Raw genomic sequence first — 24,712 nt, 5'->3', positions numbered from 1 at the left:
TTTAACCCTTCTTGGAGAGGCCCTTGGAAGTTGAGCAGCCAGGATGAGAGCTTTAGGCAAAGGCCCCCAGAGGTGGAGCCCAGAATCCCAGGCCAGGAGGAGCTTGTGCAGAGACCGGGACTGGGTCCCCCACACCCATCCCTCTACCTTCCCTACCTAGGCCTGCTGACCTCAGCCAGTCATCCTCTGGGGGTGCTGTCCTGGGGGCTGTAGGGTGTGGAGAAGCATCCTTGGCCCCCACCCACTTGACACCAGGAGCCCCCCAGTCCTGATGACCACAGATTTCCCATGGTGGGCAGAGCTTCCCTGGGGAAGACCCCCTGCCCTAGTGACCCACTCCCCCAACTGCGCACGTGTGCGCACACACACACACACACACACATATGCGTGACCATCTCCCACCACTCCTGAGTATACAGCAAGGCCCTGCTAATGAAAACTCACAGTCAAGGAGACAGGCTTTCTGGAATTTTCCTCCCTGGCTCATGACTGAGCCAGGGAGCAGCCTGTGTCTCCTGAAACATCAGGGACCCTGCAGACTGGGTCTGCAAAGCAGCCATAACACCTTTCTCAGGAGAAAGAAGGGAAATTTAGTTTCTGACCCAGAGTGAACACTCAGTGAGCATGACAGTCCCACCCCAATCCTGTGTGACCCCAGCCCAACCCCTCCCCCACTGAGGCTCCACCATCCAGGAAGTGAGGATCTTATCAGTGTGACCCAGAAGCCGGGCCTCCCCAGCTGTACCCATACCAGCTCAGGACCCAGGGCCTTCCCACTGACCCAGGCCACTCTGCCCTTGATCCCAGAGCCACAGCTCCTACTTCTCAGGATTCGGGTTTAGTTAAAAAATACTTTGTTGCTTAAAAAAAAAAAAAACCCACTAGCCATCATCTTGGGCCTTCAGCGAGTTCTAATCTTTTTGCTGGTGGAGGGTCCTGCCTCCTCATTGTGGGCGGGGGAGGGGGCCGTGGCAGTTTCTTAAAATAAGACAACAATGAAGTCTGCAGAATTGATGGCCTCTTCCTCTTATGAATGGTTTCTCCGTCATGTCCAATGCCCTTTGATGGCATTTTACCCACAGGAGAACTTTCTTCACAGCTGGAGTTGATCCTCTCAAACTCCTTATCAACTAAGTTTGTGTCCTGCCTTCTGTCCTTTGTTGTCATTTCAACAGTCTCCACAGCTTCCTTACCAGGAGGAGATTCCATCTCCACACCCACTTCCTTGGACTCAGTGCAGAGCAGCACTCTTTATTCCTTGCAGGAACGTGTTGCCACAGACATGCAATTTGTAAAAAACAAAACAAAAACTCAAGATCCATGAAGTGAAATAAAATGAGGCATGCCTACGTATTGTGTGTCACATCCACTGTGTTATTTTTATCATTAGATCGGTGCTTCCCGCCTCAATGGGCACCGTGTTTGTCTCGTTTCATCCTCACCTTGACCCTAAGAGTAATGTCGTGGGTCATCATGTTACAGACGGGGCTTTAGGGTTCAGAGAAGCAGAGAACTGATGTCCAGACAAGTGCCCAGAGCCAGGGCCAGAGTTTGCTCAAAATCCCCTCCCTGCACCTAAGTTGGGCCAGAAAGACCGACTCCTCTCCCTCTCTGAGCAGATGCTGGCTGGCTGTCTTCTAGAACCTTCTAGGAAGTTCTTCCTCTCACCTAAGTGGGCTCATCCTGTGGTCAGAATCTGTACCCTCTTTCCCACCTTCAGAAGTAAAAGTCAGGATGATGATGATAAGAAGAATAAAAAGTAATTCCATCAGAATAGTGATTCCCTTGGGGAGGAGGCCCTGGGATGCCTTTGGGGTCCCAGAGATGTTCTGTCTTGATGCAGGCGATGGCAACCTAGGAGCACACACTTTTTAAATGCATGGTCTATACATGAGCCATCTGCACATTCTCCTGTAGGCATGTCCTACGTTAATAAAAGAGTGTAGCGGGACTTCCGTGGTGGTCCAGTGGTTTCATTGATCTTTCATTGCCAAGGGCCAGGGTTCAGTCCCTGATTGGGAAGCTAAGATCCTACACATGTCTCACAGCCAAGGAAAAAAAAAAAAGTGTGAGAAAATAACACGTGTCTGAATCTGAGAAAATAACTTGGTGCCCAGGCCTGCTGAGGCAGTGGGTGACTGAGCAGCCTGGTGGCCCTGCTGGAACCATTTTGCCATCTTTTTGAAGGCCAAGCTGGGAATCGATCAAGTCCTCTATATCTTTAAACTCAGTAAAAGTCGCTCAGTCATGTCCAACTCTTTGTGAATTCTCCAGGCCAGAATACTGAAACGGGTAGCCTTTCCCTTCTCCAGGGGATCTTCCCAACCCAGGGATTGAACCTAGATCTCTCACATTGCAGGCGGGTTCTTTACCAGCTGAGCCACAATGGAAGCCCAAGAATATGGGAGTGGGTAGCCTATTCCTTCTCCAGGGGGATCTTCCCCACCCAGGAATTGAACCAGGGTCTCCTGCATTGCAGGTGGATTCTTTACCAACTGCACTATGAGGGAAGTCCTTAAATTCAGAGTTAACTCTTAAGAATTCATCCTCGAGTGGGAGGGAAAGAAAGGGATACACAGAATTTCATATGCTTGGATATTTGTTTCATGTGCATTTGATTTTTGTGGTATAATGATTTAAGTAAAGGAAAGAATGACAAACAACCTAAACATCCATGGGACTTCCCTGGTATACCGGTGGCTAAGACCCTGTGCTCCCAATGCAGGGGGCCCAGGTTTGGTCCCTGGTCAGGGAACTATATCCTACATGCCAAAACTAAGAGTTTGAATGCCACGACTAAAGATCCCACATACCACAAAGAAGATTAAGATCCCGAGTTCCACAACTAAAGCCTGGCATGGCCAAATAAAATTAATTAATTAATATTTTTAAAAAGAACAATAACCAGCCTTAACATCTAATAATGGGCAACAATATGTATACACCATACTTGTTCAGTTGTTAAGTCGTGTTCAACTCTCCTGGACTGCAGCACACCAGGCTTCCTTGTCCTCCACTATCTCCCTGAGTTTGCTCAAACTCATGACCAATTGAGTCAGTGATGCCATCCAACCATCTCATCCTCTGTTGCCCCCTTCTTTCCTGCCCTCAACCTTTCCCAGCATCAGGGTCTTTTCCAATGAGTCGGTTCTTCGAGTCAGGTGGCCCAAAGTATTGGAGTTTCAGCTTCAGCATCAGTGAATTCATTCCAATGAATATTCAGGGTTGATTTCCTTTAGGATTGATAGGTTTGATGTCCTTGCAGTTCAAGGGACTACTACTAATCATATAAATTACAGTACATCCAAAAAGACCCTGTTTCTAAACGTAGCATTAGTATTATAGATGGGACCCCAAAACAGAACTGACATAGTTTGGAGGGTGGAGGGGAACAGCGAAATCCAGATAAAGCCTGGAGCTGAATTTAGAGCAAGGCGCCTGTGTTCATTTCTTCATTTTGGCAAGATGGCAACCTTAGGAAGAGCTGGCTGAGGGCAGGTGCAAGTTCTCCATGCTGTTTTTGTCACTTTTCGTTCCATCTAAAATCATCCCAAAATCAAGTGTTAGAAGAATTTGTGATGGTATGGGAAAATACAGCAAGTCCCCACTTATGAGTGAGTTCCCTTCCAAAAGCACATTCATAAGTCCCATTTTTTCGTAAGTCCAACAAAGTTAGCCTAGTACGCAACTTTTACAGATAATGCCAGACAGGTGAATTAGCTTGTGTGATTGGACATGTGAACACAAGTTTGAGTCTTTTTTGTTTGTTTGTTTTTTACTTATTTATTTCTGGCTGAGCTGGGTCTTTGTTGCTGCACTTGGGCTTTCCTCTAGTTGTGGCAAGCAGTGGCTACTCTCTAGTTATGACGAGAGGGCAGTGGCTTCTCTTGTTGTGGCGCACAGGCTTAGTTGCTTCTCAGCATGTAGGGCCTTCCCGGACCAGGGATCGAACCCGTGTCTCCTGCACTGGCAGGCAGATTCTCACCCACGGACCGCCAGGGAAGCCTAACATTCGCATCTTTAAAAGTCTGAAGAGATGGGGCGGAGCGCGGTGGGGAGGCACTAACTGTAATGGTTCCCTCACAATGTGATATTAAGCAAATGAAGAAAAGTTTTAAAGGCAGGTAATCAGATAGTATAAAGGACCTGAATTTGTCAAAATGGATAGATATGTGTATATGTCTTTTAAAAAAATCAAGGTGATAGAATTATGGATGATCTTTGTGACTTTACCTAATCTCTAGATTTGGGAACATGAAATTGTGTTCCCTCTGTGGTCGTAAAGAAGAGAAAACATGGAAACAGTAGATTATCATCATTGGCAGCAGTTCTGGGCCAAACAGTTGCCACAAACACTGAATTAGTGAACCCGGCACGCCGCTCCTGGGGACACTCAGGGCCAGGCTCCCTAGAGCCTCTGTCGCCTTGTTGTCACGACCAATCCCCACTCAACCTCGTGTGACGTGTGTTTCTGTTTAGAGACACCCGATCTGACACCAGTTCTTTGATTAAGTCACTGCGGGGGCTGTGATCCTTGCCTGAACGAAGCTTGTTTGATACACTTATTGTCTCCGTGAGCACCCAACTGCCCTGCTGCACTTGGATCCTGGCCAGCTCTTCAGCTTTATGCTTGGGGCCATTAGATACAAAATCACCCAAAAACCCCCCAAAGCCAAAAACGTGGCCCTGAATGGTGGAAAAGGACCCTGGTTACCGCCTGGTTCCACCTCAGATGGGAAAATGCTTCTTGTTGACTCAAATTGTTTCACTGCTCTGCCTGTGTCCTCGAATGACTGCACACCCCACCCCCGAGTATCAGTATGGGGGTTACAGATACCTTCTAGCCTGTAGGTGGATTCCCAAGCACAGAGTCCACAGGTATCGAGACTTTGCCCTGTTCTTAGGGCAGGCTATCAGGGAGGGTCCCAGCCCTCGAGGGGAGCATGGGTTGGTGGTAAGGGGCCACCTCTGCATCCTGGAAGCCCAGTGCCTCAACACACTTGGCCCAGCAGTGGTGTGTCTCCCCACCCCCACAGGCCACAGGAGAGCGCAGTGTTGGCCTTTAGCAGGAGCTGGGGACACCTCCCCACCTCCCTGGATCGAGGCAAGCACTCCCTCTGCCACTGCCGCGTGCCTCCCTCTGTGTCTATGCGTCTCACCCAGTGCTGCCTCAAGGCAGAGGTCTCACCTGGGGCTGATTCTGCCCCCAGAGGACGCGGGGCCATGTCTGGGGATGACTGTGTTCGTCAAGACTGGGGCAGCTCCTGGTGTTGAGCGGGTGGGGGCCAGGCATGCTGCTCCACACCCCACAACGCCAGGGACGGACTCCAATGTCAGCAGTGCCAAGGGCGGAACCCCTGCTTTATAGAAAGCCGCCCAGTCCCCTCCTTCCTGAGGCTGGGACCCAGCTGGGTCTCCCTGGTGGCCTCTTATGCCAGCCCCCTGGGCCTGGGGCCACTGAGAAAGGCTCACCGTGGCCCAGGAATGGCAGCAGCGGCATGTGCCTTTGTGTAGGTGGAAAAAAACACCGTTAGTTTGTGGAAGAGCTAATGTTTGCAGAAAAGAGGGGCCGGCTCTTGGAAACCACCGGGGACCTTCGGAGCCAGGGGGAAACAGCCTCGCCCGAGGCCAGCCTGCAGCTGGGGAAGGCTGGCCTGTACTGAGCAGGGGGCGGGGGCTTCTGTTGGCCTCCGCAGGGCGGGCCTCCGTAGAACTCAAGAGTTGGCTAGCTGCCGGCTTTTCCGTTTCTTTCTCTTTTTTTTTTAATTTATTTTTTCGGTTGCACCAGGTCTTAGTTACAGCTCGCGGGATCGTCATTCTTTGTTGCGGCTGGTGAACTCTTAGTTGAAGCATGTGAGATCTAGTTCCCCCACCAGGGATCGAACCCAGGCCGCCTGCATTGGGAGTACAGAGTCTTAGCCACTGGACCACCAGAGAGGTCCCTAGCTGCTGGCTTGTGAGGTGTAGTCGGTGGCCTGGCAGCTGCAGGGGTCCCCGGGAAGCCCAAGCTGAGGTACCTGTGTGGTCGAAGAGGACGGGCCTCTGTAGCCCACAGCCTCCTCCTCCTCCCATGGGAGGTTGGTACCAGCTGTGTGTGGAGGGGACAGGTGACTGTTTGCCTCTCCCCTTGGCCTTGGCGAGTGCCTCCCTGGGCGGTCTGTTCTCAGGGCAGCGGGTACAGCGTGGGGAGCAGCGTGGAGCCTGGCATTCAGCCTCTGGGTCACCCTGACAGCTGGACGTGGCTGCCTGGAGCCCCTCTTGCCATGCACACCAGTCATCAGACAGAGGCTTGGCTCCGTCCAGAGTTCCACTCGGAGCAGCGGGTCCCGGCCTCTGGAGAATGACGGCTCTAAAGCACCGGTGCCCACCCCGCCCCCGGGGTCCTCTCACAGGGACTTCCTTTCTTTCCGGGTGACCTCTCAGCCTGGGGCGGCCAGCTTCAGATCCCTCGGCTTCCTGCCCCCATATACCTGTCACCTCTTCCACCCCGAGGTTAATTGCTTTGCCCCCAGATCGCATTTTCCACCTCTCCCTTTTTTTCACCCTGGCACGTGGCTTCCATCAAAGCCGAAAACCAGACATGGAAAAACCCCAAGCCTGACACGCGTCAAGGCTGGGTTCCGTATCAAGGCTTGGGGTCCCTGTGTCCCAAAATGGAATAGTACAATTTCCAGAAGAAAACTCGACGCCCCTCCCCCGCCCCCAGAGAAACACCATTGTGTCCTGCACAGATTGGTTATAAAGAATGAAGTGGAGGGGACTTCCCTGGTGGTCCAGTGGGTAGGACACCATGCTCCCAGTGCAGGGAACCTGGGTTCGATCCCTGGTCAGGGAACTAGATACCACATGCAACACATAAGACCTGGCACAGCCAAAAAACAAGAATATTTTTAAAAAAGAGAGAATGAAGTAGATTCTCCAGAAATAACCCCTCTTTCTCTGGAGGACACGGCCTGTTTCCACATCAAATGCCACATTTTCGGTGACAGCCAAGTATTTCTCTGAGAAAAGCTGGAGATAATTAAGTTAAAAATATTTAACCAGGATTTTTTTTTTCCTCCCTGTCTTTCTAAACAGGGTAAAGCAGTGCTGCTTCTTGGAAAAACTGAAAAAGGTATGTCGCGTTTTCTCTTACTTCACGAGCTTGGAATCCCTTGTTTTTCAAAAAAGAGGAACAAACAAGTGGGAGTATTTGGTGCGCATCTGACACACTGGGGATTGTGTCACCGGGAACAGAGCTCTGGGCCACCCGCCAGGAAACCTGAGTTCAAATCCCAGGCCTGCCTCTGCCGTGTCTGGGCAGGTCCCTTTCATCTCCCTGCAGCGGAAATAACATGCTGTGACTTCCCAAGCGTGGTCGTGTCGAGATGAAGGGAGGGAAGCTGTCAATAGGAAACCGGGCGTCGAAGGGCCTCCAGCCAGCAGGCTGGAAACATGGGTCTTTCCAGGAACTCGGTCCCTTTTGTGTAGATTATGTAATCTACTGCTTACCTCTCTCCCTCCATCCGCAGCATCCTCCTACAACACTCCCCTCCTATAGCCCTTCCCAGGTCCAGGAGTCCGGCAGGCACACCCCACCATGGTCCCTGGCATCTTCCCCCAACTTTCTCCTCATCAGTCTGGCTGAATGCCTGTCAGGGTGGCCCCTCTTGTCAAAGCACCAGTTTCGGTTTCTCTGGCTTCCCTTTCGTTTCTCTCGGCTATGTCGTTTATCTCAGGCTGTGTCACTTCCTTCCCTCTGCGGGCCTGGGGTTTCACTGGCCCTTCTGGTCCCTGTTCCTCCAGGTGTCCAATCGGGTCATGGATCTGGGAACTTCCCTGACGTGCCATCTGCATCTGGCACTTTTCCTCCCACGCCCTCATCCCACAGGTTTCAGCAGGTCTCATTTTCACACCGAGCGTTTTCCACCTGCCCCCGTGGTTGCTCCATGGCCCCATTGGTCGTCTGAGAGCGTGTGAGTTAATTTCCACAGGTTCCGTGGCTGCTTAGGAAAGAAAGGGCATCGCAGTGCCTCTCTTGGTGAAGGATGTTGATGGTGGTGTGGCTCAAACGGGGTTCTCATGGGACCCTTTGCAGGACTTGCTGAAGATGCAGTGGGAGGGCTAGTTTGAGGTGGGGGGCTTCACTCTGGACCTGGCTTCTCTGCTTCCTCTCTGAGCCTTTTTTTGGCCAAGTCATGCAGCATGTGGGATCTTAGTTCCCTGAGCAGTGGAAATGCAGGGACCCTAACCTCTGGACCACTAGGGAAGTCCTGAGATTAAAATTTCAATTAAAGAGGGAATTGTTTCAAGCTAACTCCAGGCCTATCAGATCATGTCTCTAATGAATGAATTTTTTAATTTTTAAAATTTATTCATTTATTTACTTTTGGTCACGCTGGGTCTTCATTGCTGCATGGGATTTTCTCTGTAGTTGCACTCTGCGATGTGCAGGCTCCTCACTGCCGTGGCTTCTCTTGTGGAGCACGGACTCTTGGGCGCACAGGCTCCGGTAGCTGTGGCTCCCGGGCTCTAGATCATGGGCTCAGTAGTACAGGCTTAGTTGCTCCACAGCGTGTGGGATCTTTCCAGACTGGGGATCAAAGCCGTGTGCCCTGCATCGGCAGACAGATTCTTTACCACTGGGCCACCAGGGAAGTTCTAAAGAAAATCTTGACATTTGATTCCTTGTGGATATTTTGCATTCATTTTGACTTCTTAAAAAATATCACATGAAGACACTGATCACGGTGACTGAATTTCCTGTGCCCCTCAGATTCTGTGCCCAAGGCAGGCGCCGTGCTGTCATCGGCACAGTCTGGCCGATGGGAACTGTGACGATGAAGACAGTGCTCTGAAACGAGGGTGCTTCCCAGTGGTCACCGATCCTCTCGTCTTGATCTTTTCACATTGTTCATCAGCAGAGCATGGGTCCATGGCCCCTTTTCCTAACAGGCAGGCCAGACCTCAGGTGCACCTGGTCCCCCAGGACACACACATGTCTGGAATCATGGCAGAGCCACAGCTGCCAGGCTCAGGTGTCAGGAGAGAGGGCTGCAGCCACGTGGCCTCGTGCTGGGGGATTATGTCCCCGCCCTGCTGCGCCTGTCAGCCGGCAGGACACCGAGCTACAGCCATGACGTCAGCTCCACCCAGGCCCTGGCCCTGCTCCCAGGCATCTGGCCAGCCCCTGCTGACAGCCTCTGCCCACCTCCTCCCCTCCTGCTGCAGACCCCACTCGGCAAGCTGGCTGGTGTTTATCAAGTGCCTCCTCTGGGCCAGGCCCGGCCACTTGGTCTGATTTCGTTCTGGTAGGAGCCTGAGGGAGCAGGTTTCCTTGTCCTCATTTCTAGGTAGGGAAACTGAGGTAACAGAGAGGCTCAGTGGGATCCAGGGCTGGTGGACCACGAGGCTAGGGTTCAAGCTCCTTTCTCTCCGCCCACAAGGCACCTGGCGGTCCGTATTACTTAGGGTTCTCCAAGAAACAGAACCAACAGGGTGTGAACACAGAGAATTACTTTCAGGAATTGATTATGGAGGCTGCAGGGTGGAGACCCAAGAGAGCCAATACCAAAGCCAATCACTGGAGGGTTCCCTCCTGCTCAGGGGAGGCCTGGTATTTGTTCTGTTCAAGCCTTCCTGTGAGTAGAAAAGCTCCCCTGCCACCTCCCACATCCTAGGGAGTAATCCATTTGACTCAGCATCCATCAGTTTAAGGGCTTCCCTGGTAGTTCAGATGGTAAAGAATCCTCTTGTCAATGCAAGAGAGGCGTGTTCAATCACTGGGTCGGGAAGATCCCCTGGTGGAGGAAATGGCAACCCACCTCAGTATTCTTACCTGGAGAATCCCATGGACAGAGGAGCCTGGGGGGCTACAGTCGTTGCAACGAGTCGGACACGGCTGAGCAACTAACAGTTTCACTTTCGACCAGTTTAAATGGCAGTCTCACCCATAAACACCCTCACAGAAGCATCCAGAAGAATGTCTGACCGCATATATACCTGGACATGCCATGGCCCGGCCAAACTGACTTGAAATTAGCCATCAAAAATCTCTCTCTCTGTTTTTTAATACTTATTTATTTGACTGCACTGGGTCATAGTTGCAGCATGTGGGATCTAGTTCCCTGACCAGGGATCAAACCCAGCCCCTCTGCATTGGGAGCTCGGGGGTCTTAGCCACTGGACCACCAGGGAAGTCCTTCTTCCTCTTTTTTTTTTAGTTTTTTAATGACAAAGTCACAACTTGGTACCAGGTCTATTGACCACCAGCCCAGGGTCCCTCCCACCCACCCACCCACCCACCAGGTTTGAATTGGTAATGCATTCTGAGGAGATGGAATTCTGCTTGGTTGGATTGTACTGAATTCTTTTTTATCTGCCTGTGCTGGGATTTCCTTGCTGCATCTTGTGGGCTTTCTCTAGTTGTGGTGAGCGGGGACTACTCTCTAGTTGCACTACGCAAGATTCTCATTGCAGTGGCTTCTGTTGTTGCAGACCACTGACTCTAGGCACATGGGCTTCAGTAATTGTGGCCCACCAGCTTAGTTTCCCTTAGCACGCAGATTCTTAACCACTGTACCACCAGGGAACCCCTGTATTGAATTCTTTAATTCAAAGACAAAGTGAGCACAGTTCATCTCTTTTCTAAGAGCTGGGTTTGGGAGAATTGGGGCTGTGCCAACTTTTCTCTAAAAAACAGTAAGATGTCATTTGACCAGGTTCCTGCTGCACAAAGACTAGAATTATCAGATTTTTCTTGGTTGGGTAATGCAGTGAAAATGGTTTTTAAAAAGTCTCCAAAAATATCTGGGCAGCCCATGCATGAGTGTGTGTGCTAAGTCACTTCAGTCGTGTCCTACTTTTTGAGACCCCATGGACCGCAGCCTGCAGGCTTGTCTGTCCTTGAGATTCTTCAGGCAAGAATACTGGAATAGGTTGCCATTTCCTTCTCCAGGGGATCTTCTCAACCCAGGGATCAAACCTGCGTCTATGGCCCAGCCAAACTGACACATAAATGAACCATCACAGAGTCTTCCAGGTCCCTTGCCCAGCCCACTTGGGTGGGACCTCCCTGAGCCCTGTGGGACCATCACCACTTTCTCTGAGCATCAGGGCAGGGCCAGCAGTGGGAGTTCAGTGAGGTGAGCTGAGGAGGCCAGCTCTGAAAAGCCACATACTCAAACAGATGCTTGTTCAGAAATGTCCGCAGCAGCAAAATTCACCTATGCAGAGTACATCACGTGAAACGCTGGGCTGGAAGAAGAACAAGCTGGAATCAAGATTGCCGGGAGAAATATCAATAACCTCAGATATGCAGATGACACCACCCTTTGGCAGAAAGTGAAGAGGAACTAAAAAGCCTCTTGATGAAAGTGAAAGAGGAGAGTGAAAAAGTTGCCTTAAAGCTCAACATTCAGAAAACTAAGATCATGGCATCTGGTCCCATCACTTCATGGGAAATAGATGGGGAAACAGTGTCAGACTTTATTTTTTTGGGCTCCAAAATCACTGCAGATGGTGCCTGCAGCCATGAAATTAAAAGACACTTACGCCTTGGAAGGAAAGTTATGACCAACCTAGATAGCATATTCAAAAGCAGAGACATTACTTTGCCAACAAGTGTCCGTCTAGTCAAGGCTATGGTTTTTCCTGTGGTCATGTATGGATGTGAGAGTTGGACTGTGAAGAAAGCTGAGCGCTGAAGAATTGATGCTTTTGAACTGTGGTGTTGGAGAAGACTCTTGAGAGTCCCTTGGACTGCAAGGAGATCCAACCAGTCCATTCTAAAGGAGACCAGTCCTGGGATTTCTTTGGAGGGAATGATGCTAAAGCTGAAACTCCAATACTTTGGCCACCTCATGCGAAGAGCTGACTCATTGGAAAAGATTCTGATGCTGGGAGGGATTGGGGGCAGGAGGAGAAGGGGACAACAGAGGATGAGATGGCTGGATGGCATCACTGACTCGATGGACATGAGTTTGGGTGAACTCCGGGAGTTGGTGATGGACAGGGAGGCCTGGTGTGCTGCGATTCATGGGATTGCAAAGAGTCGGACATGACTGAGCAACTGAACTGAACTGAACTGAATGGTGGGCACAGCCCCACTGTCCAGCAGTTAGTGATGGCCACACATACCATATCCCTTCACAGATGGGAGCATGGCTTAGCCACGAGAAAGAGAGATACACTGACACTTGCTACCACGTGGACGGACCCTGACAATAAGATGGTCAGTGAGAGAAGCAGACACAGAAGGACACAGGGTGTGACTCCACTGATGGGAAGCGTCCAGAACAGGCAGATCCACAGACACAGAGAGTGGGTTCCTGGTGGTCAGGGCCAGGGGTGGGGATGGGGATGACTGCCGGTGGGGACAGGACTTCTTTGGGAGAGATGATGGAATGTTCTGGAATTAGGTAGTGGTGATAGCGGCACAATAATATTAATGCACTAAATGCCAGTGAGGGGTATGCTTAAAATAGTTAAAATGACATGTTACGTCATATGAATATATTTTTGTAATTTTAAAAATCTAGTAACATAGTATGTCAAAAAACCGTTGAATGAGTGAACACTTTCAGTGGTGAACTGTTTGTTTTCTGACTTGATGTCTCAGCGAAGCTGCCGAAAGGGAAAAGAGGAGGAAGTACTGCAGTGTGCGTGCTGTGGGGGCGTCAGAGCAGTTGAATCACAGAGGTTGGTTTTCTTCCCCATGTTCTCAGCATCTCATGGCTGGGGTAATGGGGACATTTGCTGGGGAGGCGTGAGTGGTGAAACACAGGGATGGAATCCTAGTCCCGCCAGCCTCTGCCCTAGCCAGTGGATGGTGGGGTGGGGTCGCCGTGTCGCCGTCCCCACAGTGCCCTGTGTGGGACCCACCTGGGTGCAAGCGAGACCCGCTGGGCGCGTGCAGTGAGTGCTGGAGGGAGGAGATACTGGAGGGCTAGGGGTGGGGTTCCAGGTGATTTGTTTTAAAAGTGCAAGAAGAGGACTTTCCTGGTGGTCCGGTGGCTGAGACTGCTCTCAGTGCAGGGGGCACGGGTTCAATCCCTGGTCTGGGAACTAAGATTCCTGCTTGCCAAGGAGCAGCGCAAACCTCGATCTTTTTTTCCCGGCTGCGCCCGGCTCTCCCGTCCCCACCATCACTCTGTCGCTCCCCTGCCATCAGGGGAGCCTGGGGGCTGGCTTTTCAAAGCAGGACACACAGCTGGACCTTCCTAGAGTGGTCATTTTAGTCAAAGACCTTGGGGCCAGGAGGGAGTCATTATTTCTTGGACACTCATGTTATATTTTCTTTTTTTTTTTAATGGTACTTTATTTTGGGGGAATGAGGGACAAGCCATGCAGCTTGCAGAATCTTAGTTCCCGGAGCAGGGATATAACCCATGCCCTCTACACTGGAAGCACCAAGTCCTAACCACTGGACCACCAGGGAATTCCCAGTTTTATATTTTCTATTTATATTATTTTCACAGTCATGTAGATGAATTCAGGAGCAGCAGGTCCAACTGATATGACAATGTACAGAAAAATGAGGGAACCTCAACAGATGACCTTAGGCCATATCCTGTTCTATCTCCTCTAGGCCTGGGTCTTCTCTGCAGGTCCTCTGATGTGTTAGTCAGTGATGCTGCATAACAAATACCCCCAAGTTCCACCCACTCATCATCTCATGTGAGTCAGGGCTCTAGGCACAGCCTCACTGGGTCCTCTACTTGGGGTCAGAGCAGGCCACCATCCAGGTGTCAGCCAGGCTGCACTCTCACACAGAGGCTCGTCTGGGGGAGGGTCTGCTCCAGGGTCCCTAGGGGTGTTGGCAGAATTTGCTGTGGCTGCAGGACTGTGTCCTGGGTGCCTTCTGCCTGTCCGCTAGGGGCTGCCAGCAGCTTCTGAAGTTCACCCCCACTGCTCCCAGCTAAGTGCGCTTCTTAAACACAGCCACCTGCCTCAGCAGGCCACCGAGGAATGTCCCTAGGGGCAGGGGCAGAAGTCTGAGCAGCCACCGGCACCCCCCACCAGTTCCTGAGGGTCGCACAAGGTCACGCCCATGCATTCCATGCACCCTCTCTACTTCCAGGGTCCAGTGGGCCCCCAGCTGCCTCTCCTAAGACCTGCAGAGACTCCTAGAACTGGGCACCCAGCCCTGCGGCACAGTTCCCCTTTCTAGCGAGGGCCACAGGAGACCTGGGCGCTTCCCAGGCAGCCTGGCACTTGGCCAAGTTTCTGCATTAACGAGAAAAGGCGTAATGGAATTTGGACGGCCGAGAAAAAGGATGTCAGTGTGAACAGATCCAGACACTCGATCTCATTGTTAGAAATTCCTCACGGGTCACAAAAACCTCATCTTGGGGCAGAGGCCACTGGGAAGCTGAGATTAGCTCACTCTCGCTGGGAGTTTCTGCAGACCGGGCACTGGTCTCCGCACTCCTGCTTCCCACCCCACCTGCGGTCACCCGGCTCCTGCAATCCCACCCAGTCACTGGGGCTCAGCACTCCCCAGATGGTCAGCAGGGGTAGCTGCAGGGGTAGCCCTCTCTGAAAGGTTCCACAGCGTCCCCAGATGAGGACACAGCCAGACTACACCCTGGTCAATGCCGAGACTTGCGGTCTGGATGGAGACTGCTGCTTCTCTGCCCGTCCCCCACCCTTCATCCCCTGCCACCCTATATTTGAAGGTCAGGCTTCCAGCTGAGACACACAGGAGTCAGCACCCGAGTAGGGGTTCCATCCAAACATCCTGATGCTGTGTCTTACTGCAGGGCAGCCTGAGCTTTGACCCCAGACCCCCCTGTCTGCTGGGCACCTGGGGCCCCTTGGAGTTGGACACTGAGGACATGTGGTGTTGCCTGGAGCAGGTGCCTGGGAGCCACGTTGGCCCAACCAGGCTCCTCGATGGACCAAAATCACGTGTTCATTTCACAGGAAAGGGGCTCCTGAGCTGACACACTCCTCAGCCACTCATATAGGGGTCTCCCCCAGACCCCAACTGGGCACTACTGACATAGACCAGATGTTCTCTGATGGGCCACCCTGGGTGCAGTGGGGTGTGAAGCAGCCTCCCTGGCCGCATCCCCTCGATGCCAGGAGGCCCCAGAGGGAAGACCACAGACCTCCCAGACATGGCCCACAGCCCCTGTTCTAGGGTCTGGCTCCCCACACAGGCGTGCCTCTAAATTGTGCACCTAATTGCACTGTTTCCCCCCCGCCTTTTTAATATAAAAAATGTCCCTGGACTTCCCTGGTGGTCCAGCGGTTGGGAGTCTGACTGCCAATGCAGGGGACACAAGTTTGATCCCTGGTCCAGGAAGATTCCACCTGCCAAGGGACAGCTGGGGCCATGCACCACTACCGAGACCGAGTGTCACAGATACTGAAGCCCACATGCTCAAAAGCCCGTGCTCTGCAACAAGAGAAGCCACCTCAGTGAGATTCCTACACACTGCAACTAGAGAGTAGCCCCAACCCACCACAACTAGAGAAAGACCCATAGCGACAAAGACCCAGCGCAGACAAAAAAAATTTTTAAAAGAAAGAAAAATGTCCCTGACTACAGCTAACCCTTAGGGAGAGTCTCTCTGGGTGTGCATGGTTCCAGGACTTTGTAACCACATCAGAGGTGAAGTAACAGGTGCTTAGTCACCATTGGTCATTCTGATGCTGGGCTGTTTCGCCTTTGGTCCCACGGGTGTTGAGCAGCGACCCAGGGCCCAGAGCAAAGAGCTGGAGCCCGGCACCCAAGCCCCAGGTCCGTCCACAGCAGTGCCTCTGCTCAGGTAAGGCCGTCTGTACTCTGCCCTCCTGGGCGCCTGCCCTCGAGTAGCGTCCACTGTGGACGTCAGATGTGGCCAGGTGCGTTCCTCTGGCAGCCTGATCCTGGGGCGGGAGGGCCTGTCCTGGCAGAAAGATTGGCCCTGAGGACAGAGTGAGTGCCAGGACGGAGCCCCCTTGGTAAACACCCTCCCCTGCAGCCACCCATCCCTTTCGCCCAGACATCACTCTGGTGCCCAGCTACCCAGCCACGGCCCCCAAAGACGCCCCTGTCCTGGTCCCAGGACTTGTGGACACCTCACCTCATTGGGCAGAGGCAACTTTGCAGGAGGGATTATTTCAGGCCCCTGAGATGGGGACGCTCCAGGATTCCCCCAGGAGGCCCCGTGTCATCACGGGGTCCTTATAAGAGGGAGGGGGAGGGTCAGAAGCAGACGGGAGATGCTGCTCTGCTGGCTCTGAGGGTGGAGGGAGGGGCTGCAAGCCAGGGATGAGGCGCCTCTGGAAGCTGGAAAAGGGGGAGCCACTGCTCCCCTGGAGCCTCCAGAGGGACCAGCCCTGCCCACGCCTGGATTTAGCTCCATGAGGCCCGAGTCAAACTCCTGACCTCCAGAACCACGAGATAATCACTGTGTGTGGTTTTAAGCCAACAAATTTGTGGTGATTTGTGACAGCAGCCACGGGAAATGCAATGCCAAGGAGCATCCACAGAGCTGTGGCTGCCCCAAGGAAGGGTCCCAGTGCAGCCTTGTGCATAGATGGTAGACCAGGGGCTTCTCAGAGGGGGATGACACTTCAAGGGGCTTTGCAGGATGTGGAGGAGGTTGTCCAGGCTCAGGTGGGAACACCGCCATGCCCTCTCCCAGCCTCCTGCCCTTTGGATCCGAGCTGCAGCCTCCCAGGGCCAGGGTGACGGCATTTCCTGGGTGCCAGGAAGCCGAGAACAGGGCTGACATTAGCCACAGGCGCTCAGCACGCTGGCCCAGCCGGGTTACCCGCTTGCACACGCTCACATGATTGCAGTCATCCTCTGGGCGGACAGAGAAGGCCCTTTCTTCTGCTCCCGCACCAGCCGCACTGTCAGCCCTGTGTCACCGGGGCACATTGTCTGCCCGCCTCCGGGCTCAGCCGAGGGCAGCCACTCGCCCTGCAGCTCTGTTTTTCCCTTGCCTGTGGGCATCTCATTCATTCCCTTTTTTTTCTAGCCCTTTCTAAAAATAGCTGCCAAGGGACCCGATTTAGCCCATGCATGAAAGGACCAGCTGACAGCAAGTCACAAGACCCTGGTCTCCAGGGGGTGCGGGCCTCCTGTGGGGAAGCATCTGCCTGGCGGAGACCCAGCTGGTCTTTCATGGCCCCTGTGGCCCACCAAAGGTCACCATGCTCAAGGTCACAGAGGCCATCACATGGCTGGCCCGCCCCACGCCAGGCCAGGGTGACCTCGATCCTGGGGAAGCTCAGACCCAGATGCGAGGCCGGGAAGGGGGAGCCCAGAGCCAACCTGGCTGGAGATGGGGATGGGGGAGAGGTGGGGGAGGGGTGGGATGGGGGATAGGTGGGAGCAGGGTGGGGATGCTGGGGAGTCAAAGAAGTTTGGTCCACCTCCTACTAAAGTCCAGGTGCCGGTGTGGTGCCCGTGGCCCTGCGCATGCGACCCTGCTTGGGACTGGGAGCGAGGCTAGGAAGCCCCCACGTCCAGCTGCTGGGGACACTGCAAGGCACCCTCCACTCTCTCTGACCTTATCACCCTAAGGGCCAGCGTGTGCCGTTTCTGTGGAGTCTGGAGCAGGTCTCTCCCCACCCCCAGGCACAGTGAAGGAGAGAGGGCCAGGCCATCCTCTATGAGGGCCCGTCCCCGGCACTGTGGGGTTTGGAGCAGCCTCCCTGGCCCCACCCCCTTGATGCCTGGAGCCCCCCGAGCCGTGACAACAACAAATGCCCCAGACATCATCCCTGTGGAAACACCCTACTTAGGGGCTTCTATGCCGTGGACTGTGGTGCAGGAGGCCCCCCAAAGGCAAGCAGAGCCAAGGCCTCATGCACACAGTAGGTGCGTAAGAAACACAGGGTAATCAGCTTGCATGTGGGCACAGCTGGTGGCCAGCCAGCCCCCCAAGCCCTGCAGGAGGGCAGCCTGTTCTTAAAAGAAGCCCAGATACTGTTCTTTCAAACCTCATCTCGTTCTGTTTGGATTTGGGATTTTTTTCCCTCTTTCCACACAGCAGCCCGCCTCCTCTTCTTCTGAACATCGTGTTCTGGGGGGGCGGTTACCCCCGGGATGGGGAGCCTGCTTTCTCACCCAGGGCTTGTTTGTCCTCCTGTCGAGTCTGGCTGGAGGTTTGTGTTTGGTGGAGGTGGGGGGGGCTTGTTTTGTTTCCTTCCTGTTTCATGGCAGGCAGGGAGGGGGGTCGAAATTCAGAAGCTCGGTGAGCTGTAAAGCTACCAGTTCTGGAAGTGTTAAAGCAGAATGAAGGCTGTTTCTGTTCTCTCTGAGGACGCAGACTCGCTCCCGCCTGCCTCCCCTCCCCTCCCTGCAGGCCAGGGATAAGGCCTAGGACACAGGCTCTGGCTGCCCGCAGCTCCCCTCCCTCTACAAGGCCACCTTCCTGGGCTCTGACTCACCCAGCATGGCCTCATCCGCCTGGATGAGGAGGTGGGGAGTGGGCTTTCAGAACCGCCTGGAAGCAGCCGGCTTTGTCTGATCTTGGATTCACTGAGATCAACTTCCTGTGCCTTCGGAGATGAAATGCATGTGGCACTCATGTCCCAGGGAGCAGGAACCTCAGGGAACAGGCTGGCTGCTGATGGAGATACTGCCAGGAACTCCTCTGGCTTTAATGCTTCGCCAGCATCTCAGGGCCATTACAAAAGAGAACGCGCATCCTGTGCCTGCTCAGCGGGAGGAGTGGCTGCCAGCTGGAATTGTCCAGCATCTGGAACAGAGAGTGCTAGAAAGAGGCCAGGCCAACGGTCAGGAGATCCCACTTGGGCCTCGCCTGGCCAGTGTATCAGCTGTCCATGCCAAGTAACGAGCCAGCACAGACTTCGTGGCTTCCAGCTCGAGGCCCTGAAGGTCAGCAGTAAGGCCGTGGTGTGGCTGCCCCCTCTGCTCAGGGTCTCTCCCGGCTGCTGTCAGAATGCTTCACCTGGGGCTGATTCGGATTGTTCCAGAACTTGGTTTCATGCAGCTGTAGCAGGGGGTCCCCCTTCCCTTGCAGCTGCCCCTGTGTCTTGCCACACATCCGCCTCCAGCTTCAAAGCCACAGTGACAGAGGGTTTCCCTTGTGCAGAGTCCCCTTTATACTCGCTCCCCTAACAAGAGCAGGCCCACCAAGGTTATCCCCCTCCTACATTTGTGCCACACGACACTGCCCCACCCAGAGCTGAACCCCGTCCTCTCCTCAGGTCCTGCCCACACCCCAGGAAAGGGGATTCTCCAGGTCACTGGGGGTCATCGTAGAGGTGTGCACAGCCCCAAGGACCCCTGGCTAGGTTGCTGGTGAAGGTCGGGTGTGACAGATGCATTCTCATCAGTCAGCCCCCCCAAGGAAGTGGGGTCTGGGGGTCACTCCAGGCCACAAGTGAGATCAGGCCCATTAGCTCTGACTCTGGATGGGCCCTGAAACCAACGTGTGTGTGCCTGTGTGTGTTCAGTTGTGTCCGACTCTGCAACTCCGTGGACTGTAGCCCACCAGTCTCTTCTGTCCATGGGATTTCCCAGGCAAGAATACTGGAGTGGGTTGCCATTTCCTCCTCCAGGGAATCATCCCTCGTCCCATCCCAGGGATCAAACCTGAGTCTCTTGTGCCTCCTACATTGGCAGGCAGATTCTTTACCACCATGCCACCTGGGAAGCCCTGCCACACACAGGAAAAAAACCCTCCTTCCATTTCCTGTGATGCTCTTTATTTCTTTTTTTTTTTTTTTTAAGGTGACAGTCCCCATACATTCTTTTAAACATTTATTTATTTTTTGGGGGGTGTGTCGGTTCTTAACGGCAGCTCGTGAACTCTCTAGTAGCAGCACGTGGGCTCAGTAGTTGCGGCCCGTGGGTTTAGTTGCCCCACAGTATGTGGGATCTTAGTTCCCTGAACAGGGATCAAAGGCCATGTCCCCTGCATTGGAAGGCAGATCCTAAACACTGGACCACCAGGCAAGTCCCATCCTTATTGTCTTTAATAGTAAAATCCAGGGCAGAAACGTTGTGAGAACTCCACTGGGGGATTCTAACCCGATTCTTCTCAAATGAGGGGTGGTTCTCCCCTGGGGACACTGGGCCATGTCTGGAGATGCCTGTGGTTGTCACAACTGGGGGGCTCCTGGCATCAAGGTGGGGGGCAGGAATACTGCTCCACCCCCCAACAGCTCCCAGGACAGCACCAATGTCAGCTGACTTGTCTGTCCTCCTCAGGACAGTAGGTGGCCTTTTGCGGGGGCACTCTGTCTGAGAGTCAGGGGGTCCCAGCCCACCTTCTCTCAGGCCTGGAATCTTGTGCATATGGAAGTTGCAGCCGAGGCTTTCCAGGGAGCAACTTGTCTCACACTGAGGCCCCGGGGCTGCAGGTCCACCTTCAGTGCATGGAATTCAGAGTCAGGCTGACTCATTGCAAAAGACCCTGATGCTGGGAAAGATTGACAGCAGGAGGAGAAGGGGGCAACAGAGAATGAGATAGTTAGATGGCATCACTGATGCAATAGACATGAGTTTGAGCAACTTCTAGGAGACTGAAGCACAGGGAAGCCTGGTGTGCTGCAGTCCATGAGGTCGAAAAGAGTTGGACATGACTGAGCAACTGAACAATTGGGGCTGTGCCTGGGTGTCCACCCACTGCAGGCAGACACTGCACCCAGGGAGCAGTCCCCAGTGGCCCCCATCACACCTCCTCTTGGACCACCAGGACCAGGAGCCACCAGTCTTTCAAGGCCCTGCTCCTTGCCTCTGCCCCGCCAGCGAAAAGAATTTTTCACATTCTTTTCCTTTTACACAGCTTAGCCAGCCAACTTTCAGAAACGTCCCCTGGCGTGCCATTCTTTCTCTTCTGGTAAGAGAGCAGCCCCAGCGGCTGGGTTTTGGTTTATCACGAGCAGGCTGGGAGTGGAGCTCTTCCCAGCTATGAGAGCTATGCGTGGAATTCAGAGGAATCTCCTGCATTTTTGTGTCTCCCTGTCACTGCTTCCTGTGCAGCCGGAAAACACCTCCAAGGGTGGAGATGGCATCACAGGCTGAGCCGGGGAGCACGTCTGCTCTTGCCGGCCTCTGCTTCTGCCCACCAGAAACATGCCCAGCTGGTCAGGGCTTCCCTCAATGCCTGGGTGTGTGCCCAGTCCACTTTCCCATCAGCCCTGCTGCTCAGGGTCCCTGCAAGGCCTGGGCCGCCCCAGCCAGCTGTCTCCTTCTTGGTTTTGTTCACGAGGTCACCGAGGCTCAGCCCGCCCATCCCCGTTGAGGTCTTGGGTACCTATTTGCCACGCATCCCCCCCACCCCCACCCCGTGAGCGATATGCACAAACGGTCTTGCTGAGCATCTTGGCAAGACCCAGAGGCCAAAAGGCATCTTAGAGCTCCTGCATCCGCACCCATTACTCCATCTGACTCTCTGAGGCAGAAGGAAGCGGACTCGACCGCCAGGAAACGCCAAGCCCACATCACCAGGAACCAGGGGACAGAGACGTGATCTTGAGACGCCTGGTGGGGGTGCAAGGTGATGATGCAAAGGTCTCCCCGGCACATGTGTGCGGCCCCATTGGAAGCCAACGTGACAGTCTGCTCAAGGTCTTGGGAAAAGCATCCAGGATTCCAGGAGCCCCAGGGTCACTTACAGACCACCAGACAGGAGGCGCCACGCTCAGGCTCTCCGCTGTTCCATCTCACTTGGGGTTTTCTCTAACCCTGATGGCTACACAGTTGTCGTCAGCATCCCTAGCATTCTGCACATTCTGCACATTATTCCCCAAAGAAAGAAGCTACATGAGGGTCCTGACGCCTCCCCTCATGTATGGATCCAATCCCTCAGATCCAGGATCACTGTATATCTAAACCCTTTGCCAAATCCACTGGGCCATGGAGGACGCAGAGACTGCATCCCTCGGCCTCTGAAGCTTGCCTCTGGGTTCAGAGCTTTATGAAGCTTTATGAGCTTTATGTTGGGACCTGCCCCTTCCAGGGAGCTCTGGTCTGGGAATTAAATGCAAACCCTGGCACAACCTCCACCTGATGCGTGGTCTCGGGAAGGTTATTAACATACTCACGTCTTTGAGGCTCCGTCTCTCTCCTCATATGTAAAAAGTGGGCACAGTAACACCTTCATGATGCCTGACATGGGGTCCACCCTTGCACTCTGTCACCTGCACAGCAAACACGTGCTCAGCACTCCAGTGCACTTGTCCACAACCCAGAAACACACAGCCTGTATTCCTGAGTCCAAGGCAAATAAACCACTGATTTGTACCACCTTCCACTTCCTTCCTGGTTAGGAAAATATATGGCTACCATTTCTCGGCCTTTTGGCTGAGATCAAGTATAGTATGGGGGCTTCCCTGGTGGCTGAGTGGTAAAGAATCCAGCTGCCAATCCAGGAGACACAAGAGACATGGGTTCAATCCCTGGGTTGGGAAGGTCCCATGGAGAAGGAAATGGCAACCCATTCCAGTATTCTTCCCTGGAAAATCTCACGGACAGAGGAGCCTGGTGGGCTACAATCCATAGGGTCCCAAAGAGTTAGATATGACTAAGCAGCTGAGCACTTCAACAACAGCGAGGGGGGCTTTTCTTTTCAAAATGTGTGCTTAAAAATGTTATTCCATGCACACAAGGAAATATTATTCACAAAAAAGAGAGAAGCCCTGACACTCTCTACCGTGTGGACAGACCCTGAGAACACAATGCTCAGTGAGAGAAGCAGACACAGAAGGACGCACGGAATGTGATTCCACTGATGGGAAAGGTCTTGTTTCTTCCTGGGGCTGCTGAGGGCTGGACTGAGGAGAAGTCACCAGGGACAGTTGGCCTGGTCCCCATCACTCTGGCCTTGAGCCAGTTGCAGTAGACAGAGAGGTATACGTGTTTTTTCAGATGTTGACTTTTTTTTTGGACTGGGTAGAGGTAAATATCGAGTTGATGGCTCTTGTGATTCTTTTGTGGTCCAAGGGCTTTTAGGGTTTTCACTTCCTGTTTATTTTCCTATGAAAATTTTGGAATTATTTTATCAAGTTCTTCCCCTTCTTCAATACTTTGGTTTTGTTTTGTTTTTCACGCCCTCTTAAACCTCTCGCCTTCCACCTGGGGTCATTTATCTCTAATATCTTTTTGTTTTATTTCTAATAAGGAAGTTCTGCTGGTGACAGTCTATTTGTCTGAAAATGTCTTTTGGCATCGTTGCCTGCATGCTCGGTCTTGTCCAACTCTGCGACCCATGGACTGTAGCCCACTAGGCTTCTCTGTCCATGGGATTTTCCAGGCAAGAATACTAGAGTGGGTTGCCATTTCCTACTCCAGGGGATCTTCTCGATCCAGGAACTGAACCTGCATCTCCTGTGTCTTCTGCATTGGCAGGTGGATTCTTTACCACTGAACCTGTGAAGTCTGAAAATGTCTTTGTTTTACCCTAATTCTTAAAGTTTGTTTTCACCACGTCTAGAATTTTCACTGGATCCATAAAATTGTTAGTCCTTTTTCCTCCAGCACCTTATGTTTGTTCATTAGTTTTGTAATTAACTGATTTTATTTAATTTTTAAAATATTTATTTATTTATTTGGTTGCCCTGGGTCTTAGTTGCGGCCTATGGGATCCTAGTTCCCCTAGCAAGTATTGAACCCGGGTCTCCTGCATTGACAGCATGGAGTCTTAGCCACCGGACACCAGGGAAGTCCCTAACTGATTTTATTGAGGTATAATTCCTCTTCAGTAAAATGAACAGATCTTACATAAGTCGTTTGATGACTTTTGACAAGTTGATACACCTGTGTACACTAATACCTCAGTCAAGATAGAGAATATTTCTAATGTCTGTCTTCTTTCACCTGACCAAGTATTTTGAGAGTCACACACACGGCTTCATTTGCCAGTAGGTTCTTTCCATTGTGTGAGTATCCATGGTATGAATTACCAGTCTGTTTACCCATTCTCCTGTTGACAAGCATTTGGGTTACTTCCAAGGGATTGAACCTGTGTCTCCTGAGGCTCCTGCATCAGCAGGTGGATTAACCTCATAAGAATCTGCTAACTCACTTTCCAGAGTGGTTGACGCTTCTGTGGGTAACATGTGAAACTTTCTGTTTCTTCATCCTCCCCAGGACTTCGTGTTGTCCGTCTTTTAGATTTTTGCCACTCTAGCAGCTGAGAAGCAGACTCTGTGATGGTTTTCAGTTATTCTTGCCCTGATGACTAATCATTGAGCACTATTTCATGTGCCCATTGGCCATTTCTCTGTCCATTTCTAAAATGTTTCTCCTGCCTGAGGTTCTAAAGCTTCTTGAATCTGTGGCTTAAGAGTTTTTTGTTTTTGTTTTTTGTCAGTTTTGGGAACTTATCAGTCACTATCTCTTCAAAGATTGCTTCTGTTCCATTCTCTCTCTCTCCCACTTCCAGAGCTCTGACATGTGTCAGACCTTAGTAGAGCTCCCAGGGGGCACTAGTGGTAAAGAACCTACCTGCCAATGCAAGAGACATAAGACACACACGGGTTCAATACCTGGGTCAAGAAGATCCCTGGGAGAAGGAAATAGCAACCGATTCCAGTATTCTTGCCTAGAGAATTCCATGGACAGAGGAGCCTGGTGGGCTACAGCCCATGGGGTCTCAGAGAATCAGACACGACTGAAGTGATTTAGCACACATGCATGCCTTACTGCATCCTGTGTCTCTTCCCTTGTTTCAAGTGGTCCATGCTTCTATCTGGATATTTACTATTGTCTGGTTCACTAATTTTCTCCTTAGTTGTCTTTAATGATAGTGCTGCTTCT

At 52.5% G+C, this 24,712-nt stretch overlaps 1 protein-coding gene across 4 annotated transcripts in view; it reads left to right on the top strand.

The window, feature by feature from the left end:
* GNG7 (G protein subunit gamma 7) overlaps positions 1-24,712 on the top strand; it is a 138,407-nt gene that overhangs the window by 99,073 nt on the left and 14,622 nt on the right. The window contains exon 3 of one of the 4 annotated variants that reach the window (XM_006047832.4): positions 7,078-7,114. The exons of 2 other annotated variants lie outside the window; for them this stretch is intronic. The gene's annotated coding sequence lies outside the window, so the exon portion shown is untranslated. Of the gene's footprint in view, positions 1-7,077; positions 7,115-15,732; positions 15,756-24,712 lie in introns of those variants that run through there. One more of the 4 variants, XM_044947906.2, reaches the window with a different exon arrangement.

This window comes from Bubalus bubalis, chromosome 9 (assembly GCF_019923935.1).
Source record: "Bubalus bubalis isolate 160015118507 breed Murrah chromosome 9, NDDB_SH_1, whole genome shotgun sequence".
Classification (NCBI taxonomy): domain Eukaryota; kingdom Metazoa; phylum Chordata; class Mammalia; order Artiodactyla; family Bovidae; genus Bubalus; species Bubalus bubalis.
Note: the sequence above shows the minus strand (reverse complement) of the source record. Positions and strands in the feature narration are given on the sequence as shown.